Source organism: Hyperolius riggenbachi, chromosome 3 (genome assembly GCF_040937935.1).
Source record: "Hyperolius riggenbachi isolate aHypRig1 chromosome 3, aHypRig1.pri, whole genome shotgun sequence".
In the NCBI taxonomy this organism is placed as follows: Eukaryota; Metazoa; Chordata; class Amphibia; order Anura; family Hyperoliidae; genus Hyperolius; species Hyperolius riggenbachi.
Genome location: NC_090648.1, coordinates 71734590 through 71755026, shown reverse-complemented (window position 1 = coordinate 71755026; position 20437 = coordinate 71734590). Strand labels below are relative to the sequence as shown.

The following is a 20437-nucleotide window of genomic DNA, read 5'->3' as shown; positions in this document are numbered from 1 at the left end:
GTCGCAGGCTATAGCCAGCTCAGGGCATGTACTAGACCTTCCGTCCATCCTGCTTGGAATAACTGACTTTTGAGCTGCTGGTGAAGCTCACCTTCCAGGGCTTGGATAGCTCAGTTGGTAGAGCATCAGACTTTTAATCTGAGGGTCCAGGGTTCAAGTCCCTGTTCAGGCGATGCCATTCCTTTACCCCATGCTCATTGGCCATCACTTCTGCTACCTGAGTTCCCTCTGCAACTGCTGCCTCTTGCGTGCTTTGCTTGCAGTAAGCCATAACCGAAACATCAGCCGCTTTCTGTGCATCTCCCGAACTCTCACAGCCTCCCTGCGTCTTGAATCTATTTCTCTTCAACTTTTTCTGCTGTGATATTAAACATGGATTATTCCATGCATAAAAGAGGCATCAAACCGTCAACATTATGCTGGGAATACACCATAAGTTTTTTCAGCAGATAGATGGTTCCATAGATAATTTCCAACATGTCCGATCTTATTATCGATCCTTTTTCTCATCGATTTCTCATAGAAATGAATGGAAATTGATCAGAAAAGATAAGAATCGGAAAGTCGATCGGAAATAAGATCGGATAGTAATCGACTGAAAAATGTCGTCGTGTATTCCCAGCATTAGAGTAATTCGCCGGATCCCTTCTCCAGCCTGCACATCTACCCTCAAAGCAGCAATGGAAGGAGCTTCATGCTTACCATGAGCATCAGAAAATTAACAGCTCACGTACCATCTCTCTCCTCCAGTAATCTGCAACCACCAAGACTTTGGCCAACTCCCAAGCACCTCTAGCCAGCGCAGCTTACCAGTACTTCCAGGCACAATAATCACAGGCCCAATTATCAGCACACATGGCAGTGACGTAGACTCATTACTCCATTTTTCAAATTGTATTTTTCATGTATTTTACAAGTGCGGGACTGGCCCACTTGGCAGCCTGCTCCACAAAACACTATGCTGGCATCCCTGGCAGGCTTTGTTTTGCCCTCTTTGCCGCCTTTTCAAATGCTAAGACTCTTTAGCCGCTTATTAACAATGCTTGTTTAGTGGCTGTCAAATTAGCATATGGCATCCCATGACCCTCAGCGGAACACTGTAAACTGCGTTTGTCTCTCCTTAAGGTGATTCCTTTATCCAAGAAAGAGGGGATATTTGCTGGCATTAGCTTGGCTAACTTTGCGCAGTGGCAGTATCATAGCCAATGAGGTTCAACCGAGGCGTGATTATTGCTAATTGAAAACTTTTCCCGATACCCCGCCAGGATGACTTGAAATATAGTCAGCATCGGCAATTTTTGACAGTCTCTTCGGAGACTGACTAATGTGTTTACCAACAGAGAAAGGCTTATCTTCAAGGTGCATGATGACTGAGCAGTGCTCGTGTGGTAGTACCGTGGCTGGCACAATAACAACATTTCGTAGCACCTCTTATCTCCAAATCAGTCTTGGCCACAAAATGCTCACTTGTCAGCGTTCTTTCATGAGGGTGAGGTCCAGTGTCTTACTCTCTGGCAAATTTATAAACACCAGCAGGATGACTAAAATGACAAAAGTCCACTTTTCATCTGCAGGTTGCTACTTTTCTAATGCCACATTCCTAAGAGAGAGAACAGTGTTGTTTCTCAGAGGTCTAGGCTGAAAAATTTGGAGGTCACAAGCTCCATTTATTTGCGCTAGATACGATCCCGTGGCCTCTCGCTAGCTCTTTCTGCAAGCGTTGTTGGGGTGCTCAGAAACAGAGCACCGCTGACATTTAGGTTTCGCCGGCCTATAGCTTCTTCTGGCTGGTGTACCATTGTTTTAAAAGTGTCAACAATCAGCCAAGGTGAAGAACCTGATGGTTGAAGGAAACAACAGCGCATTCTGCTGTTTCCCGGCTATCTAGGTGCTATAGACTGCTCATGACTTGCACTAGACCTTAACTTGCGCCCAGCCTGGAAATACTGTAGCTAAACTTTGAGCTGCTGGTGATTGCACCTTTTCAGAGCCTGGATAGCTCAGTCGGTAGAGCATCAGACTTTTAATCTGAGGGTACAGGGTTCAAGTCCCTGTTCAGGCGATGCTCTCTGCCTTTTGTTATGCTTCGTGTCCTCTCCCTATCTTCCTCAACTGCAGCCTTTTGCGTGCTCCGCTTGCACCAGGCCAAAACACCGATGTCGGCCGCTTTCCATGCCTTCGCTGATTGGTGGCTACCTTTCTAATGCCACCTTCCAAATCAAGTACAGTTTTATTCTTTCAGAGATCTGACCTAGAAAATGTAGAGGTCGCAGGCTATAGCCAGCTCAGGGCATGTACTAGACCTTCCGTCCATCCTGCTTGAAATAACTGACTTTTGAGCTGCTGGTGAAGCTCACCTTCCAGGGCCTGGATAGCTCAGTTGGTAGAGCATCAGACTTTTAATCTGAGGCTCCAGGGTTCAAGTCCCTGTTCAGGCGATGCCATTCCTTTACCCCATGCTCATTGGCCATCACTTTTGCTACCTGAGTTCCCTCTGCAACTGCTGCCTCTTGCGTGCTTTGCTTGCAGTAAGCCATAACCGAAACATCAGCCGCTTTCTGTGCATCTCCCGAACTCTCACAGCCTCCCTGCGTCTTGAATCTATTTCTCTTCAACTTTTTCTGCTGTGATATTAAACATGGATTATTCCATGCATAAAAGAGGCATCAAACCGTCAACATTATGCTGGGAATACACCATAAGTTTTTTCAGCAGATAGATGGTTCCATAGATAATTTCCAACATGTCCGATCTTATTATCGATCCTTTTTCTCATCGATTTCTCATAGAAATGAATGGAAATTGATCAGAAAAGATAAGAATCGGAAAGTCGATCGGAAATAAGATCGGATAGTAATCGACTGAAAAATGTCGTCGTGTATTCCCAGCATTAGAGTAATTCGCCGGATCCCTTCTCCAGCCTGCACATCTACCCTCAAAGCAGCAATGGAAGGAGCTTCATGCTTACCATGAGCATCAGAAAATTAACAGCTCACGTACCATCTCTCTCCTCCAGTAACCTGCAACCACCAAGACTTTGGCCAACTCCCAAGCACCTCTAGCCAGCGCAGCTTACCAGTACTTCCAGGCACAATAATCACAGGCCCAATTATCAGCACACATGGCAGTGACGTAGACTCATTACTCCATTTTTCAAATTGTATTTTTCATGTATTTTACAAGTGCGGGACTGGCCCACTTGGCAGCCTGCTCCACAAAACACTATGCTGGCATCCCTGGCAGGCTTTGTTTTGCCCTCTTTGCCGCCTTTTCAAATGCTAAGACTCTTTAGCCGCTTATTAACAATGCTTGTTTAGTGGCTGTCTAATTAGCATATGGCATCCCATGATCCTCAGCGGAACACTGTAAACTGCGTTTGTCTCTCCTTAAGGTGATTCCTTTATCCAAGAAAGGGGATATTTGCTGGCATTAGCTTGGCTAACTTTGTGCAGTGGCAGTATCATAGCCAATGAGGTTCAACCGAGGTGTGCTTATTGCTAATTGAAAACTTTTCCCAATACCCCGCCATGATGACTTGAAATATAGTCAGCATCAGCAATTTTTGACAGTCTCTTTGGAGACTGACTAAGGTGATTACCAACAGAGAAAGGATTATCTTCAAGGTGCATGATGACTGAGCAGTGCTCGTGTGGTAGTACCGTGGCTGGCACAATAACAACATTTCGTAGCACCTCTTATCTCCAAATCAGTCTTGGCCACAAAATGCTCACTTGTCAGCGTTCTTTCATGAGGGTGAGGTCCAGTGTCTTACTCTCTGGCAAATTTATAAACACCAGCAGGATGACTAAAATGACAAAAGTCCACTTTTCATCTGCAGGTTGCTACTTTTCTAATGCCACATTCCTAAGAGAGAGAACAGTGTTGTTTCTCAGAGGTCTGGCCTGAAAAATTTGGAGGTCACAAGCTCCGTTTATTTGCGCTAGATACAATCCCGTGGCCTCTCGCTAGCTCTTTCTGCAAGCGTTGTTGGGGTGCTCAGAAACAGAGCACCGCTGACATTTAGGTTTCGCCGGCCTATAGCTTCTTCTGGCTGGTGTACCATTGTTTTAAAAGTGTCAACAATCAGCCAAGGTGAAGAACCTGATGGTTGAAGGAAACAACAGCGCATTCTGCTGTTTCCCGGCTATCTAGGTGCTATAGACTGCTCATGACTTGCACTGGACCTTAACTTGCGCTCAGCCTGGAAATACTGTAGCTAAACTTTGAGCTGCTGGTGATCGCACCTTTTCAGAGCCTGGATAGCTCAGTCGGTAGAGCATCAGACTTTTAATCTGAGGGTCCAGGGTTCAAGTCCCTGTTCAGGCGATGCTCTCTGCCTTTCGTTATGCTTCGTGCCCTCTCCCTATCTTCCTCAACTGCAGCCTCTTGCGTGCTCCGCTTGCACCAGGCCAAAACACCGATGTCGGCCGCTTTCCATGCCTTCGCTGATTGGTGGCTACCTTTCTAATGCCACCTTCCAAATCAAGTACAGTTTTATTCTTTCAGAGATCTGACCTAGAAAATGTAGAGGTCGCAGGCTATAGCCAGCTCAGGGCATGTACTAGACCTTCCGTCCATCCTGCTTGGAATAACTGACTTTTGAGCTGCTGGTGAAGCTCACCTTCCAGGGCCTGGATAGCTCAGTCGGTAGAGCATCAGACCTTTAATCTGAGGGTCCATGGTTCAAGTCCCCGTTCAGGCGATGCATTTCCTTTACCCCATGCTCATTGGCCATCACTTCCGCTACCTGAGTTCCCTCTGCAACTGCTGCCTCTTGCGTGCTTGGCTTGCAGTAAGCCATAACCGAAACATCAGCCGCTTTCTGTGCATCCCCCGAACTCTCACAGCCTCCCTGCGTCTTGAATCTATTTCTCTTCAACTTTTTCTGCTGTGATATTAAACATGGATTATTCCATGCATAAAAGAGGCATCAAACCGTCAACATTATGCTGGGAATACACCATAAGTTTTTTCAGCAGATAGATGGTTCCATAGATAATTTCCAACATGTCCGATCTTATTATCGATCCTTTTTCTCATCGATTTCTCATAGAAATGAATGGAAATTGATCAGAAAAGATAAGAATCGGAAAGTCGATCGGAAATAAGATCGGATAGTAATCGACTGAAAAATGTCGTCGTGTATTCCCAGCATTAGAGTAATTCGCCGGATCCCTTCTCCAGCCTGCACATCTACCCTCAAAGCAGCAATGGAAGGAGCTTCATGCTTACCATGAGCACCAGAAAATTAACAGCTCACGTACCATCTCTCTCCTCCAGTAACCTGCAACCACCAAGACTTTGGCCAACTCCCAAGCACCTCTAGCCAGCGCAGCTTACCAGTACTTCCAGGCACAATAATCACAGGCCCAATTATCAGCACACATGGCAGTGACCTAGACTCATTACTCCATTTTTCAAATTGTATTTTTCATGTATTTTACAAGTGCGGGACTGGCCCACTTGGCAGCCTGCTCCACAAAACACTATGCTGGCATCCCTGGCAGGCTTTGTTTTGCCCTCTTTGCCGCCTTTTCAAATGCTAAGACTCTTTAGCCGCTTATTAACAATGCTTGTTTAGTGGCTGTCTAATTAGCATATGGCATCCCATGATCCTCAGCGAAACACTGTAAACTGCGTTTGTCTCTCCTTAAGGTGATTCCTTTATCCAAGAAAGAGGGGATATTTGCTGGCATTAGCTTGGCTAACTTTGCGCAGTGGCAGTATCATAGCCAATAAGGTTCAACCGAGGCGTGATTATTGCTAATTGAAAACTTTTCCCAATACCCCGCCATGATGACTTGAAATATAGTCAGCATCGGCAATGTTTGACAGTCTCTTCGGAGACTGACTAAGGTGTTTACCAACAGAGAAAGGTTTATCTTCAAGGTGCATGATGACTGAGCAGTGCTCGTGTGGTAGTACCGTGGCTGGCACAATAAGAACATATCTTAGCACTTCTTATCTCCAAATCAGTCTTAGCCACAAAATGCTCACTTGTCAGCGTTCTTTCATGAGGGTGAGGTCCAGTGTCTTACTCTCTGGCAAGTTTATAAACACCAGCAGGATGACTAAAATGACAAAAGTCCACTTTTCATGTGCAGGTTGCTACTTTTCTAATGCCACATTCCTAAGAGAGAGAACAGTGTTGTTTCTCAGAGGTCTGGCCTGAAAAATTTGGAGGTCACAAGCTCCATTTATTTGCGCTAGATACGATCCCGTGGCCTCTCGCTAGCTCTTTCTGCAAGCGTTGTTGGGGTGCTCAGAAACAGAGCACCGCTGACATTTAGGTTTCGCCGGCCTATAGCTTCTTCTGGCTGGTGTACCATTGTTTTAAAAGTGTCAACAATCAGCCAAGGTGAAGAACCTGATGGTTGAAGGAAACAACAGCGCATTCTGCTGTTTCCCGGCTATCTCGGTGCTATAGACTGCTCATGACTTGCACTAGACCTTAACTTGCGCCCAGCCTGGAAATACTGTAGCTAAACTTTGAGCTGCTGGTGATCGCACCTTTTCAGAGCCTGGATAGCTCAGTCGGTAGAGCATCAGACTTTTAATCTGAGGGTCCAGGGTTCAAGTCCCTGTTCAGGCGATGCTCTCTGCCTTTCGTTATGCTTTGTGTCCTCTCCCTATCTTCCTCAACTGCAGCCTCTTGCGTGCTCCGCTTGCACCAGGCCAAAACACCGATGTCGGCCGCTTTCCATGCCTTCGCTGATTGGTGGCTACCTTTCTAATGCACCCTTCCAAATCAAGTACAGTTTTATTCTTTCAGAGATCTGACCTAGAAAATGTAGAGGTCGCAGGCTATAGCCAGCTCAGGGCATGTACTAGACCTTCCGTCCATCCTGCTTGGAATAACTGACTTTTGAGCTGCTGGTGAAGCTCACCTTCCAGGGCCTGGATAGCTCAGTCGGTAGAGCATCAGACTTTTAATCAGAGGGTCCAGGGTTCAAGTCCCTGTTTAGGCGATGCTCTTTGCTTTTTGTTATGCTTCGTGTCCTCTCCCTATCTTCCTCAACTGCAGCCTCTTGCGTGCTCCGCTTGCACCAAGCCAAAACACCGATGTTGGCCGCTTTCCATGCCTTCGCTGATTGGTGGCTAATTGAAAACTTTTCCCAATACCCTACCATGCTGACTTGGAATATAGTCAGCATTGGCAATTTTTGACAGTCTCTTCGGAGACTGACTAAGGTGTTTACCAACAGAGAAAGGATTATCTTCAAGGTGCATGATGACTGAGCAGTGCTCGTGTGGTAGTACCGTGGCTGACACAATAAGAACATTTCGTAGCACCTCTTATCTCCAAATCAGTCTTGGCCACAAAATGCTCACTTGTCAGCGTTTTTTCATGAGGCTGAGGTCCAGTGTCTTACTCTCTGGCAAATTTATAAACACCAGCAGGATGACTAAAATGACAAAAGTCCACTTTTCATCTGCAGGTTGCTACTTTTCTAATGCCACATTCCTAAGAGAGAGAACAGTGTTGTTTCTCAGAGGTCTGGCCTGAAAAATTTGGAGGTCACAAGCTCCATCTATTTGCACTAGCTACGATCCCGTGGCCTCTCGCTAGCTCTTTCTGCAAGCGTTGTTGGGGTGCTCAGAAACAGAGCACCGCTGACATTTAGGTTTTCGCCGGCCTATAGCTTCTTCTGGCTGGTGTACCATTGTTTTAAAAGTGTCAACAATCAGCCATGGTGAAGAACCTGATGGTTGAAGGAAACAACAGCGCATTCTGCTGTTTCCCGGCTATCTAGGTGCTATAGACTGCTCATGGCTTGCACTAGGCGTTAACTTGCGCCCAGCCTGGAAATACTGTAGCTAAACTTTGAGCTGCTGGTGATTGCACCTTTTCAGAGCCTGGATAGCTCAGTCGGTAGAGCATCAGACTTTTAATCTGAGGGTCCAGGGTTCAAGTCCCTGTTCAGGCGATGCTCTTTGCCTTTCGTTATGCTTCGTGTCCTCTCCCTATCTTCCTCAACTGCAGCCTCTTGCGTGCTCCGCTTGCACCAGGCCAAAACACCGATGTCGGCTGCTTTCCATGCCTTCGCTGATTGGTGGCTACCTTTCTAATGCCACCTTCCAAATCAAGTACAGTTTTATTCTTTCAGAGATCTGGCCTAGAAAATGTAGAGGTCGCAGGCTATAGCCAGCTCAGGGCATGTACTAGACCTTCCGTCCATCCTGCTTGGAATAACTGACTTTTGAGCTGCTGGTGAAGCTCACCTTCCAGGGCCTGGATTGCTCAGTCGGTAGAGCATCTGATTTTCAATTTGAGGGTCCAGGGTTCAAGTCCCTGTTCAGGCGATGCCTTTCCTTTACCCCATGCTCATTGGCCATCACTTCCGCTACCTGAGTTCCCTCTGCAACTGCTGCCTCTTGCGTGCTTTGCTTGCAGTAAGCCATAACCGAAACATCAGCCGCTTTCTGTGCATCCCCCGAACTCTCACAGCCTCCCTGCGTCTTGAATCTATTTCTCTTCAACTTTTTCTGCTGTGATATTAAACATGGATTATTCCATGCATAAAAGAGGCATCAAACCGTCAACATTATGCTGGGAATACACCATAAGTTTTTTCAGCAGATAGATGGTTCCATAGATAATTTCCAACATGTCCGATCTTATTATCGATCCTTTTTCTCATCAATTTCTCATACAAATGAATGGAAATTGATCAGAAAAGATAAGAATCGGAAAGTCGATCGGAAATAAGATCGGATAGTAATCGACTGAAAAATGTCGTCGTGTATTCCCAGCATTAGAGTAATTCGCCGGATCCCTTCTCCAGCCTGCACATCTACCCTCAAAGCAGCAATGGAAGGAGCTTCATGCTTACCATGAGCATCAGAAAATTAACAGCTCACGTACCATCTCTCTCCTCCAGTAATCTGCAACCACCAAGACTTTGGCCAACTCCCAAGCACCTCTAGCCAGCGCAGCTTACCAGTACTTCCAGGCACAATAATCACAGGCCCAATTATCAGCACACATGGCAGTGACGTAGACTCATTACTCCATTTTTCAAATTGTATTTTTCATGTATTTTACAAGTGCGGGACTGGCCCACTTGGCAGCCTGCTCCACAAAACACTATGCTGGCATCCCTGGCAGGCTTTGTTTTGCCCTCTTTGCCGCCTTTTCAAATGCTAAGACTCTTTAGCCGCTTATTAACAATGCTTGTTTAGTGGCTGTCAAATTAGCATATGGCATCCCATGACCCTCAGCGGAACACTGTAAACTGCGTTTGTCTCTCCTTAAGGTGATTCCTTTATCCAAGAAAGAGGGGATATTTGCTGGCATTAGCTTGGCTAACTTTGCGCAGTGGCAGTATCATAGCCAATGAGGTTCAACCGAGGCGTGATTATTGCTAATTGAAAACTTTTCCCGATACCCCGCCAGGATGACTTGAAATATAGTCAGCATCGGCAATTTTTGACAGTCTCTTCGGAGACTGACTAATGTGTTTACCAACAGAGAAAGGCTTATCTTCAAGGTGCATGATGACTGAGCAGTGCTCGTGTGGTAGTACCGTGGCTGGCACAATAACAACATTTCGTAGCACCTCTTATCTCCAAATCAGTCTTGGCCACAAAATGCTCACTTGTCAGCGTTCTTTCATGAGGGTGAGGTCCAGTGTCTTACTCTCTGGCAAATTTATAAACACCAGCAGGATGACTAAAATGACAAAAGTCCACTTTTCATCTGCAGGTTGCTACTTTTCTAATGCCACATTCCTAAGAGAGAGAACAGTGTTGTTTCTCAGAGGTCTAGGCTGAAAAATTTGGAGGTCACAAGCTCCATTTATTTGCGCTAGATACGATCCCGTGGCCTCTCGCTAGCTCTTTCTGCAAGCGTTGTTGGGGTGCTCAGAAACAGAGCACCGCTGACATTTAGGTTTCGCCGGCCTATAGCTTCTTCTGGCTGGTGTACCATTGTTTTAAAAGTGTCAACAATCAGCCAAGGTGAAGAACCTGATGGTTGAAGGAAACAACAGCGCATTCTGCTGTTTCCCGGCTATCTAGGTGCTATAGACTGCTCATGACTTGCACTAGACCTTAACTTGCGCCCAGCCTGGAAATACTGTAGCTAAACTTTGAGCTGCTGGTGATTGCACCTTTTCAGAGCCTGGATAGCTCAGTCGGTAGAGCATCAGACTTTTAATCTGAGGGTACAGGGTTCAAGTCCCTGTTCAGGCGATGCTCTCTGCCTTTTGTTATGCTTCGTGTCCTCTCCCTATCTTCCTCAACTGCAGCCTTTTGCGTGCTCCGCTTGCACCAGGCCAAAACACCGATGTCGGCCGCTTTCCATGCCTTCGCTGATTGGTGGCTACCTTTCTAATGCCACCTTCCAAATCAAGTACAGTTTTATTCTTTCAGAGATCTGACCTAGAAAATGTAGAGGTCGCAGGCTATAGCCAGCTCAGGGCATGTACTAGACCTTCCGTCCATCCTGCTTGAAATAACTGACTTTTGAGCTGCTGGTGAAGCTCACCTTCCAGGGCCTGGATAGCTCAGTTGGTAGAGCATCAGACTTTTAATCTGAGGCTCCAGGGTTCAAGTCCCTGTTCAGGCGATGCCATTCCTTTACCCCATGCTCATTGGCCATCACTTTTGCTACCTGAGTTCCCTCTGCAACTGCTGCCTCTTGCGTGCTTTGCTTGCAGTAAGCCATAACCGAAACATCAGCCGCTTTCTGTGCATCTCCCGAACTCTCACAGCCTCCCTGCGTCTTGAATCTATTTCTCTTCAACTTTTTCTGCTGTGATATTAAACATGGATTATTCCATGCATAAAAGAGGCATCAAACCGTCAACATTATGCTGGGAATACACCATAAGTTTTTTCAGCAGATAGATGGTTCCATAGATAATTTCCAACATGTCCGATCTTATTATCGATCCTTTTTCTCATCGATTTCTCATAGAAATGAATGGAAATTGATCAGAAAAGATAAGAATCGGAAAGTCGATCGGAAATAAGATCGGATAGTAATCGACTGAAAAATGTCGTCGTGTATTCCCAGCATTAGAGTAATTCGCCGGATCCCTTCTCCAGCCTGCACATCTACCCTCAAAGCAGCAATGGAAGGAGCTTCATGCTTACCATGAGCATCAGAAAATTAACAGCTCACGTACCATCTCTCTCCTCCAGTAACCTGCAACCACCAAGACTTTGGCCAACTCCCAAGCACCTCTAGCCAGCGCAGCTTACCAGTACTTCCAGGCACAATAATCACAGGCCCAATTATCAGCACACATGGCAGTGACGTAGACTCATTACTCCATTTTTCAAATTGTATTTTTCATGTATTTTACAAGTGCGGGACAGGCTCACTTGGCAGCCTGCTCCACAAAACACTATGCTGGCATCCCTGGCAGGCTTTGTTTTGCCCTCTTTGCCGCCTTTTCAAATGCTAAGACTCTTTAGCCGCTTATTAACAATGCTTGTTTAGTGGCTGTCTAATTAGCATATGGCATCCCATGACCCTCAGCGGAACACTGTAAACTGCGTTTGTCTCTCCTTAAAGAGACTCTGTAACAAATTGTTTATCTTTATTTCTTCTATGCTATAAGTTCCTATGCCTTTTCTAATGTGGTCTGGCTTACTGCAGCTTTTCCTAATTGCACAGTAGCTGTGTTATCTCTGTTATATGATCTAATCTTCTCTCTATAGTCGGCACAGTCAGGCTGAGGCAGTCAGACTGGAATGTGCAGGGCTGCTTGTGATTAGCTAGAAGCTGTACACACCCCCTGCAGGCTCTGTGTGACTAACACACTCTGCTTAGCTGAGCCTATTAGAAGCTGGTTAGTTTGTTTGTAAACACTGCCTAAAACTGGCAATTACAAGCCAGGTTTGCAGCAGAGAATGGCAGAAACAGCACAGAGGGGACCAGGAGCACATAATGAATAGAATGGTATGCTTTTTATTGTAAGAATTTCAGAGTACAGATTCTCTTTAAGGTGATTCCTTTATCCAAGAAAGAGGGGATATTTGCTGGCATTAGCTTGGCTAACTTTGCGCAGTGGCAGTATTATAGCCAATGAGATTCAACCGAGGCGTGATTATTGCTAATTGAAAACTTTTCCCAATACCCCGCCATGATGACTTGAAATATAGTCAGCATCGGCAATTTTTGACAGTCTCTTCGGAGACTGACTAAGGTGTTTACCAACAGAGAAAGGATTATCTTCAAGGTGCATGATGACTGAGCAGTGCTCGTGTGGTAGTACCGTGGCTGGCACAATAACAACATTTCGTAGCACTTCTTATCTCCGAAGCAGTCTTGGCCACAAAATGCTCACTTGTCAGCGTTCTTTCATGAGGGTGAGGTCCAGTGTCTTACTCTCTGGCAAATTTATAAACACCAGCAGGATGACTAAAATGACAAAAGTCCACTTTTCATCTGCAGGTTGCTACTTTTCTAATGCCACATTCCTAAGAGAGAGAACAGTGTTGTTTCTCAGAGGTCTAGGCTGAAAAATTTGGAGGTCCCAAGCTCCATTTATTTGCGCTAGATACGATCCCGTGGCCTCTCGCTAGCTCTTTCTGCAAGCGTTGTTGGGGTGCTCAGAAACAGAGCACCGCTGACATTTAGGTTTCGCCGGCCTATAGCTTCTTCTGGCTGGTGTACCATTGTTTTAAAAGTGTCAACAATCAGCCAAGGTGAAGAACCTGATGGTTGAAGGAAACAACAGCGCATTCTGCTGTTTCCCGGCTATCTAGGTGCTATAGACTGCTCATGACTTGCACTAGACCTTAACTTGCGCCCAGCCTGGAAATACTGTAGCTAAACTTTGAGCTGCTGGTGATTGCACTTTTTCAGAGCCTGGATAGCTCAGTCGGTAGAGCATCAGACTTTTAATCTGAGGGTCCAGGGTTCAAGTCCCTGTTCAGGCGATGCTCTCTGCCTTTCGTTATGCTTCGTGTCCTCTCCCTATCTTCCTCAACTGCAGCCTCTTGCGTGCTGCGCTTGCACCAGCCCAAAACACCGATCTCGGCCGCTTTCCATGCCTTCGCTGATTGGTGGCTACCTTTCTAATGCCACCTTCCAAATCAAGTACAGTTTTATTCTTTCAGAGATCTGACCTAGAAAATGTAGAGGTCGCAGGCTATAGCCAGCTCAGGGCATGTACTAGACCTTCCGTCCATCCTGCTTGGAATAACTGACTTTTGAGCTGCTGGTGAAGCTCACCTTCCAGGGCCTGGATAGCTCAGTCGGTAGAGCATCAGACTTTTAATCTGAGGGTCCAGGGTTCAAGTCCCTGTTCAGGCGATGCCTTTCCTTTACCCCATGCTCATTGGCCATCACTTCCGCTACCTGAGTTCCCTCTGCAACTGCTGCCTCTTGCGTGCTTTGCTTGCAGTAAGCCATAACCGAAACATCAGCCGCTTTCTGTGCATCCCCCGAACTCTCACAGCCTCCCTGCGTCTTGAATCTATTTCTCTTCAACTTTTTCTGCTGTGATATTAAACATGGATTATTCCATGCATAAAAGAGGCATCAAACCGTCAACATTATGCTGGGAATACACCATAAGTTTTTTCAGCAGATAGATGGTTCCATAGATAATTTCCAACATGTCCGATCTTATTATCGATCCTTTTTCTCATCGATTTCTCATAGAAATGAATGGAAATTGATCAGAAAAGATAAGAATCGGAAAGTCGATCGGAAATAAGATCGGATAGTAATCGACTGAAAAATGTCGTCGTGTATTCCCAGCATTAGAGTAATTCGCCGGATCCCTTCTCCAGCCTGCACATCTACCCTCAAAGCAGCAATGGAAGGAGCTTCATGCTTACCATGAGCATCAGAAAATTAACAGCTCACGTACCATCTCTCTCCTCCAGTAACCTGCAACCACCAAGACTTTGGCCAACTCCCAAGCACCTCTAGCCAGCGCAGCTTACCAGTACTTCCAGGCACAATAATCACAGGCCCAATTATCAGCACACATGGCAGTGACGTAGACTCATTACTCCATTTTTCAAATTGTATTTTTCATGTATTTTACAAGTGCGGGACTGGCCCACTTGGCAGCCTGCTCCACAAAACACTATGCTGGCATCCCTGGCAGGCTTTGTTTTGCCCTCTTTGCCGCCTTTTCAAATGCTAAGACTCTTTAGCCGCTTATTAACAATGCTTGTTTAGTGGCTGTCTAATTAGCATATGGCATCCCATGATCCTCAGCGGAACACTGTAAACTGCGTTTGTCTCTCCTTAAGGTGATTCCTTTATCCAAGAAAGGGGATATTTGCTGGCATTAGCTTGGCTAACTTTGTGCAGTGGCAGTATCATAGCCAATGAGGTTCAACCGAGGTGTGCTTATTGCTAATTGAAAACTTTTCCCAATACCCCGCCATGATGACTTGAAATATAGTCAGCATCAGCAATTTTTGACAGTCTCTTCGGAGACTGACTAAGGTGATTACCAACAGAGAAAGGATTATCTTCAAGGTGCATGATGACTGAGCAGTGCTCGTGTGGTAGTACCGTGGCTGGCACAATAACAACATTTCGTAGCACCTCTTATCTCCAAATCAGTCTTGGCCACAAAATGCTCACTTGTCAGCGTTCTTTCATGAGGGTGAGGTCCAGTGTCTTACTCTCTGGCAAATTTATAAACACCAGCAGGATGACTAAAATGACAAAAGTCCACTTTTCATCTGCAGGTTGCTACTTTTCTAATGCCACATTCCTAAGAGAGAGAACAGTGTTGTTTCTCAGAGGTCTGGCCTGAAAAATTTGGAGGTCACAAGCTCCGTTTATTTGCGCTAGATACAATCCCGTGGCCTCTCGCTAGCTCTTTCTGCAAGCGTTGTTGGGGTGCTCAGAAACAGAGCACCGCTGACATTTAGGTTTCGCCGGCCTATAGCTTCTTCTGGCTGGTGTACCATTGTTTTAAAAGTGTCAACAATCAGCCAAGGTGAAGAACCTGATGGTTGAAGGAAACAACAGCGCATTCTGCTGTTTCCCGGCTATCTAGGTGCTATAGACTGCTCATGACTTGCACTGGACCTTAACTTGCGCTCAGCCTGGAAATACTGTAGCTAAACTTTGAGCTGCTGGTGATCGCACCTTTTCAGAGCCTGGATAGCTCAGTCGGTAGAGCATCAGACTTTTAATCTGAGGGTCCAGGGTTCAAGTCCCTGTTCAGGCGATGCTCTCTGCCTTTCGTTATGCTTCGTGCCCTCTCCCTATCTTCCTCAACTGCAGCCTCTTGCGTGCTCCGCTTGCACCAGGCCAAAACACCGATGTCGGCCGCTTTCCATGCCTTCGCTGATTGGTGGCTACCTTTCTAATGCCACCTTCCAAATCAAGTACAGTTTTATTCTTTCAGAGATCTGACCTAGAAAATGTAGAGGTCGCAGGCTATAGCCAGCTCAGGGCATGTACTAGACCTTCCGTCCATCCTGCTTGGAATAACTGACTTTTGAGCTGCTGGTGAAGCTCACCTTCCAGGGCCTGGATAGCTCAGTCGGTAGAGCATCAGACCTTTAATCTGAGGGTCCATGGTTCAAGTCCCCGTTCAGGCGATGCATTTCCTTTACCCCATGCTCATTGGCCATCACTTCCGCTACCTGAGTTCCCTCTGCAACTGCTGCCTCTTGCGTGCTTGGCTTGCAGTAAGCCATAACCGAAACATCAGCCGCTTTCTGTGCATCCCCCGAACTCTCACAGCCTCCCTGCGTCTTGAATCTATTTCTCTTCAACTTTTTCTGCTGTGATATTAAACATGGATTATTCCATGCATAAAAGAGGCATCAAACCGTCAACATTATGCTGGGAATACACCATAAGTTTTTTCAGCAGATAGATGGTTCCATAGATAATTTCCAACATGTCCGATCTTATTATCGATCCTTTTTCTCATCGATTTCTCATAGAAATGAATGGAAATTGATCAGAAAAGATAAGAATCGGAAAGTCGATCGGAAATAAGATCGGATAGTAATCGACTGAAAAATGTCGTCGTGTATTCCCAGCATTAGAGTAATTCGCCGGATCCCTTCTCCAGCCTGCACATCTACCCTCAAAGCAGCAATGGAAGGAGCTTCATGCTTACCATGAGCACCAGAAAATTAACAGCTCACGTACCATCTCTCTCCTCCAGTAACCTGCAACCACCAAGACTTTGGCCAACTCCCAAGCACCTCTAGCCAGCGCAGCTTACCAGTACTTCCAGGCACAATAATCACAGGCCCAATTATCAGCACACATGGCAGTGACCTAGACTCATTACTCCATTTTTCAAATTGTATTTTTCATGTATTTTACAAGTGCGGGACTGGCCCACTTGGCAGCCTGCTCCACAAAACACTATGCTGGCATCCCTGGCAGGCTTTGTTTTGCCCTCTTTGCCGCCTTTTCAAATGCTAAGACTCTTTAGCCGCTTATTAACAATGCTTGTTTAGTGGCTGTCTAATTAGCATATGGCATCCCATGATCCTCAGCGAAACACTGTAAACTGCGTTTGTCTCTCCTTAAGGTGATTCCTTTATCCAAGAAAGAGGGGATATTTGCTGGCATTAGCTTGGCTAACTTTGCGCAGTGGCAGTATCATAGCCAATAAGGTTCAACCGAGGCGTGATTATTGCTAATTGAAAACTTTTCCCAATACCCCGCCATGATGACTTGAAATATAGTCAGCATCGGCAATGTTTGACAGTCTCTTCGGAGACTGACTAAGGTGTTTACCAACAGAGAAAGGTTTATCTTCAAGGTGCATGATGACTGAGCAGTGCTCGTGTGGTAGTACCGTGGCTGGCACAATAAGAACATATCTTAGCACTTCTTATCTCCAAATCAGTCTTAGCCACAAAATGCTCACTTGTCAGCGTTCTTTCATGAGGGTGAGGTCCAGTGTCTTACTCTCTGGCAAGTTTATAAACACCAGCAGGATGACTAAAATGACAAAAGTCCACTTTTCATGTGCAGGTTGCTACTTTTCTAATGCCACATTCCTAAGAGAGAGAACAGTGTTGTTTCTCAGAGGTCTGGCCTGAAAAATTTGGAGGTCACAAGCTCCATTTATTTGCGCTAGATACGATCCCGTGGCCTCTCGCTAGCTCTTTCTGCAAGCGTTGTTGGGGTGCTCAGAAACAGAGCACCGCTGACATTTAGGTTTCGCCGGCCTATAGCTTCTTCTGGCTGGTGTACCATTGTTTTAAAAGTGTCAACAATCAGCCAAGGTGAAGAACCTGATGGTTGAAGGAAACAACAGCGCATTCTGCTGTTTCCCGGCTATCTCGGTGCTATAGACTGCTCATGACTTGCACTAGACCTTAACTTGCGCCCAGCCTGGAAATACTGTAGCTAAACTTTGAGCTGCTGGTGATCGCACCTTTTCAGAGCCTGGATAGCTCAGTCGGTAGAGCATCAGACTTTTAATCTGAGGGTCCAGGGTTCAAGTCCCTGTTCAGGCGATGCTCTCTGCCTTTCGTTATGCTTTGTGTCCTCTCCCTATCTTCCTCAACTGCAGCCTCTTGCGTGCTCCGCTTGCACCAGGCCAAAACACCGATGTCGGCCGCTTTCCATGCCTTCGCTGATTGGTGGCTACCTTTCTAATGCACCCTTCCAAATCAAGTACAGTTTTATTCTTTCAGAGATCTGACCTAGAAAATGTAGAGGTCGCAGGCTATAGCCAGCTCAGGGCATGTACTAGACCTTCCGTCCATCCTGCTTGGAATAACTGACTTTTGAGCTGCTGGTGAAGCTCACCTTCCAGGGCCTGGATAGCTCAGTCGGTAGAGCATCAGACTTTTAATCAGAGGGTCCAGGGTTCAAGTCCCTGTTTAGGCGATGCTCTTTGCTTTTTGTTATGCTTCGTGTCCTCTCCCTATCTTCCTCAACTGCAGCCTCTTGCGTGCTCCGCTTGCACCAAGCCAAAACACCGATGTTGGCCGCTTTCCATGCCTTCGCTGATTGGTGGCTAATTGAAAACTTTTCCCAATACCCTACCATGCTGACTTGGAATATAGTCAGCATTGGCAATTTTTGACAGTCTCTTCGGAGACTGACTAAGGTGTTTACCAACAGAGAAAGGATTATCTTCAAGGTGCATGATGACTGAGCAGTGCTCGTGTGGTAGTACCGTGGCTGACACAATAAGAACATTTCGTAGCACCTCTTATCTCCAAATCAGTCTTGGCCACAAAATGCTCACTTGTCAGCGTTTTTTCATGAGGGTGAGGTCCAGTGTCTTACTCTCTGGCAAATTTATAAACACCAGCAGGATGACTAAAATGACAAAAGTCCACTTTTCATCTGCAGGTTGCTACTTTTCTAATGCCACATTCCTAAGAGAGAGAACAGTGTTGTTTCTCAGAGGTCTGGCCTGAAAAATTTGGAGGTCACAAGCTCCATCTATTTGCACTAGCTACGATCCCGTGGCCTCTCGCTAGCTCTTTCTGCAAGCGTTGTTGGGGTGCTCAGAAACAGAGCACCGCTGACATTTAGGTTTTCGCCGGCCTATAGCTTCTTCTGGCTGGTGTACCATTGTTTTAAAAGTGTCAACAATCAGCCATGGTGAAGAACCTGATGGTTGAAGGAAACAACAGCGCATTCTGCTGTTTCCCGGCTATCTAGGTGCTATAGACTGCTCATGGCTTGCACTAGGCGTTAACTTGCGCCCAGCCTGGAAATACTGTAGCTAAACTTTGAGCTGCTGGTGATTGCACCTTTTCAGAGCCTGGATAGCTCAGTCGGTAGAGCATCAGACTTTTAATCTGAGGGTCCAGGGTTCAAGTCCCTGTTCAGGCGATGCTCTTTGCCTTTTGTTATGCTTCGTGTCCTCTCCCTATCTTCCTCAACTGCAGCCTCTTGCGTGCTCCGCTTGCACCAGGCCAAAACACCGATGTCGGCTGCTTTCCATGCCTTCGCTGATTGGTGGCTACCTTTCTAATGCCACCTTCCAAATCAAGTACAGTTTTATTCTTTCAGAGATCTGGCCTAGAAAATGTAGAGGTCGCAGGCTATAGCCAGCTCAGGGCATGTACTAGACCTTCCGTCCATCCTGCTTGGAATAACTGACTTTTGAGCTGCTGGTGAAGCTCACCTTCCAGGGCCTGGATTGCTCAGTCGGTAGAGCATCTGTTTTTCAATTTGAGGGTCCAGGGTTCAAGTCCCTGTTCAGGCGATGCCTTTCCTTTACCCCATGCTCATTGGCCATCACTTCCGCTACCTGAGTTCCCTCTGCAACTGCTGCCTCTTGCGTGCTTTGCTTGCAGTAAGCCATAACCGAAACATCAGCCGCTTTCTGTGCATCCCCCGAACTCTCACAGCCTCCCTGCGTCTTGAATCTATTTCTCTTCAACTTTTTCTGCTGTGATATTAAACATGGATTATTCCATGCATAAAAGAGGCATCAAACCGTCAACATTATGCTGGGAATACACCATAAGTTTTTTCAGCAGATAGATGGTTCCATAGATAATTTCCAACATGTCCGATCTTATTATCGATCCTTTTTCTCATCAATTTCTCATAGAAATGAATGGAAATTGATCAGAAAAGATAAGAATCGGAAAGTCGATCGGAAATAAGATCGGATAGTAATCGACTGAAAAATGTCGTCGTGTATTCCCAGCATTAGAGTAATTCGCCGGATCCCTTCTCCAGCCTGCACATCTACCCTCAAAGCAGCAATGGAAGGAGCTTCATGCTTACCATGAGCATCAGAAAATTAACAGCTCACGTACCATCGCTCTCCTCCAGTAACCTGCAACCACCAAGACTTTGGCCAACTCCCAAGCACCTCTAGCCAGCGCAGCTTACCAGTACTTCCAGGCACAATAATCACAGGCCCAATTATCAGCACACATGGCAGTGACGTAGACTCATTACTCCATTTTTCAAATTGTATTTTTCATGTATTTTACAAGTGCGGGACTGGCCCACTTAGCAGCCTGCTCCACAAAACACTATGCTGGCATCCCTGGCAGGCTTTGTTTTGCCCTCTTTGCCGCCTTTTCAAATGCTAAGACTCTTTAGCCGCTTATTAACAATGCTTGTTTAGTGGCTGTCTAATTAGCATATGGCATCCCATGATCCTCAGCGGAACACTGTAAACTGCGTTTGTCTCTCCTTAAGGTGATTCCTTTATCCAAGAAAGAGGGGATATTTGCTGGCATTAGCTTGGCTAACTTTGCGCAGTGGCAGTATCATAGCCAATGAGGTTCAACCGAGGCGTGATTATTGAAAACTTTTCCTAATACCCAGGGGAGGACTGGCCCAGGGGGACGGGGGCAATTGCCCCCCGGGCTTCCCGAATCTAAAGTAATTAGGGCCAGCCGCTGCTATACGCAGCGGCTGCAGACATACCACAGGTGACAGGTTCGCAGTGGGGATCGCAACCTTGCGCAATATTTCCCGGCAAGTTGAAGTATTCAATCAGAGAAGGGGCTGAGGCGGCCGGCCGTGGTGTGCCCTTGTGCAAGG

General features: G+C 46.3%; 26 non-coding genes and 3 pseudogenes across 26 annotated transcripts; all 29 read left to right on the top strand.

Moving 5' to 3' along the window:
- The first annotated feature begins 99 nt into the window (after positions 1–99).
- On the top strand, positions 100–172 carry TRNAK-UUU (transfer RNA lysine (anticodon UUU)). The gene has a single exon. It is a non-coding gene; the product is annotated as a tRNA-Lys (tRNA).
- A 1004-nt stretch (positions 173–1176) lies between these two features.
- Positions 1177–1317, top strand: LOC137564730 (U4 spliceosomal RNA). Its single transcript, XR_011030809.1, has one exon. It is a non-coding gene; the product is annotated as a U4 spliceosomal RNA (small nuclear RNA).
- Positions 1318–1989: 672 nt separating this feature from the next.
- TRNAK-UUU (transfer RNA lysine (anticodon UUU)) lies at positions 1990–2062 on the top strand. Its single transcript has one exon. It is a non-coding gene; the product is annotated as a tRNA-Lys (tRNA).
- A 303-nt stretch (positions 2063–2365) lies between these two features.
- Positions 2366–2438, top strand: TRNAK-UUU (transfer RNA lysine (anticodon UUU)). The gene has a single exon. It is a non-coding gene; the product is annotated as a tRNA-Lys (tRNA).
- Positions 2439–3440: 1002 nt separating this feature from the next.
- LOC137564829 (U4 spliceosomal RNA) lies at positions 3441–3581 on the top strand. The gene has a single exon (XR_011030899.1). It is a non-coding gene; the product is annotated as a U4 spliceosomal RNA (small nuclear RNA).
- Positions 3582–4253: 672 nt separating this feature from the next.
- On the top strand, positions 4254–4326 carry TRNAK-UUU (transfer RNA lysine (anticodon UUU)). The gene has a single exon. It is a non-coding gene; the product is annotated as a tRNA-Lys (tRNA).
- Positions 4327–4629: 303 nt separating this feature from the next.
- TRNAK-UUU (transfer RNA lysine (anticodon UUU)) lies at positions 4630–4702 on the top strand. The gene has a single exon. It is a non-coding gene; the product is annotated as a tRNA-Lys (tRNA).
- A 1004-nt stretch (positions 4703–5706) lies between these two features.
- Positions 5707–5847, top strand: LOC137564804 (U4 spliceosomal RNA). Its single transcript, XR_011030875.1, has one exon. It is a non-coding gene; the product is annotated as a U4 spliceosomal RNA (small nuclear RNA).
- Positions 5848–6519: 672 nt separating this feature from the next.
- Positions 6520–6592, top strand: TRNAK-UUU (transfer RNA lysine (anticodon UUU)). Its single transcript has one exon. It is a non-coding gene; the product is annotated as a tRNA-Lys (tRNA).
- Positions 6593–6895: 303 nt separating this feature from the next.
- TRNAK-UUU (transfer RNA lysine (anticodon UUU)) lies at positions 6896–6968 on the top strand. The gene has a single exon. It is a non-coding gene; the product is annotated as a tRNA-Lys (tRNA).
- A 129-nt stretch (positions 6969–7097) lies between these two features.
- Positions 7098–7182, top strand: LOC137564840 (U4 spliceosomal RNA; annotated as a pseudogene).
- A 673-nt stretch (positions 7183–7855) lies between these two features.
- Positions 7856–7928, top strand: TRNAK-UUU (transfer RNA lysine (anticodon UUU)). The gene has a single exon. It is a non-coding gene; the product is annotated as a tRNA-Lys (tRNA).
- Positions 7929–8231: 303 nt separating this feature from the next.
- TRNAE-UUC (transfer RNA glutamic acid (anticodon UUC)) lies at positions 8232–8304 on the top strand. The gene has a single exon. It is a non-coding gene; the product is annotated as a tRNA-Glu (tRNA).
- A 1004-nt stretch (positions 8305–9308) lies between these two features.
- On the top strand, positions 9309–9449 carry LOC137564729 (U4 spliceosomal RNA). The gene has a single exon (XR_011030808.1). It is a non-coding gene; the product is annotated as a U4 spliceosomal RNA (small nuclear RNA).
- A 672-nt stretch (positions 9450–10121) lies between these two features.
- Positions 10122–10194, top strand: TRNAK-UUU (transfer RNA lysine (anticodon UUU)). The gene has a single exon. It is a non-coding gene; the product is annotated as a tRNA-Lys (tRNA).
- Positions 10195–10497: 303 nt separating this feature from the next.
- TRNAK-UUU (transfer RNA lysine (anticodon UUU)) lies at positions 10498–10570 on the top strand. The gene has a single exon. It is a non-coding gene; the product is annotated as a tRNA-Lys (tRNA).
- A 1438-nt stretch (positions 10571–12008) lies between these two features.
- Positions 12009–12149, top strand: LOC137564808 (U4 spliceosomal RNA). Its single transcript, XR_011030879.1, has one exon. It is a non-coding gene; the product is annotated as a U4 spliceosomal RNA (small nuclear RNA).
- Positions 12150–12821: 672 nt separating this feature from the next.
- On the top strand, positions 12822–12894 carry TRNAK-UUU (transfer RNA lysine (anticodon UUU)). Its single transcript has one exon. It is a non-coding gene; the product is annotated as a tRNA-Lys (tRNA).
- A 303-nt stretch (positions 12895–13197) lies between these two features.
- Positions 13198–13270, top strand: TRNAK-UUU (transfer RNA lysine (anticodon UUU)). Its single transcript has one exon. It is a non-coding gene; the product is annotated as a tRNA-Lys (tRNA).
- Positions 13271–14272: 1002 nt separating this feature from the next.
- On the top strand, positions 14273–14413 carry LOC137564831 (U4 spliceosomal RNA). The gene has a single exon (XR_011030901.1). It is a non-coding gene; the product is annotated as a U4 spliceosomal RNA (small nuclear RNA).
- Positions 14414–15085: 672 nt separating this feature from the next.
- On the top strand, positions 15086–15158 carry TRNAK-UUU (transfer RNA lysine (anticodon UUU)). Its single transcript has one exon. It is a non-coding gene; the product is annotated as a tRNA-Lys (tRNA).
- Positions 15159–15461: 303 nt separating this feature from the next.
- TRNAK-UUU (transfer RNA lysine (anticodon UUU)) lies at positions 15462–15534 on the top strand. The gene has a single exon. It is a non-coding gene; the product is annotated as a tRNA-Lys (tRNA).
- A 1004-nt stretch (positions 15535–16538) lies between these two features.
- Positions 16539–16679, top strand: LOC137564803 (U4 spliceosomal RNA). Its single transcript, XR_011030874.1, has one exon. It is a non-coding gene; the product is annotated as a U4 spliceosomal RNA (small nuclear RNA).
- Positions 16680–17351: 672 nt separating this feature from the next.
- Positions 17352–17424, top strand: TRNAK-UUU (transfer RNA lysine (anticodon UUU)). Its single transcript has one exon. It is a non-coding gene; the product is annotated as a tRNA-Lys (tRNA).
- A 303-nt stretch (positions 17425–17727) lies between these two features.
- Positions 17728–17800, top strand: TRNAK-UUU (transfer RNA lysine (anticodon UUU)). Its single transcript has one exon. It is a non-coding gene; the product is annotated as a tRNA-Lys (tRNA).
- Positions 17801–17929: 129 nt separating this feature from the next.
- Positions 17930–18014, top strand: LOC137564839 (U4 spliceosomal RNA; annotated as a pseudogene).
- A 673-nt stretch (positions 18015–18687) lies between these two features.
- Positions 18688–18760, top strand: TRNAK-UUU (transfer RNA lysine (anticodon UUU)). The gene has a single exon. It is a non-coding gene; the product is annotated as a tRNA-Lys (tRNA).
- A 303-nt stretch (positions 18761–19063) lies between these two features.
- Positions 19064–19136, top strand: TRNAE-UUC (transfer RNA glutamic acid (anticodon UUC)). Its single transcript has one exon. It is a non-coding gene; the product is annotated as a tRNA-Glu (tRNA).
- Positions 19137–20140: 1004 nt separating this feature from the next.
- On the top strand, positions 20141–20216 carry LOC137564838 (U4 spliceosomal RNA; annotated as a pseudogene).
- The last annotated feature ends 221 nt before the right edge of the window (positions 20217–20437 follow it).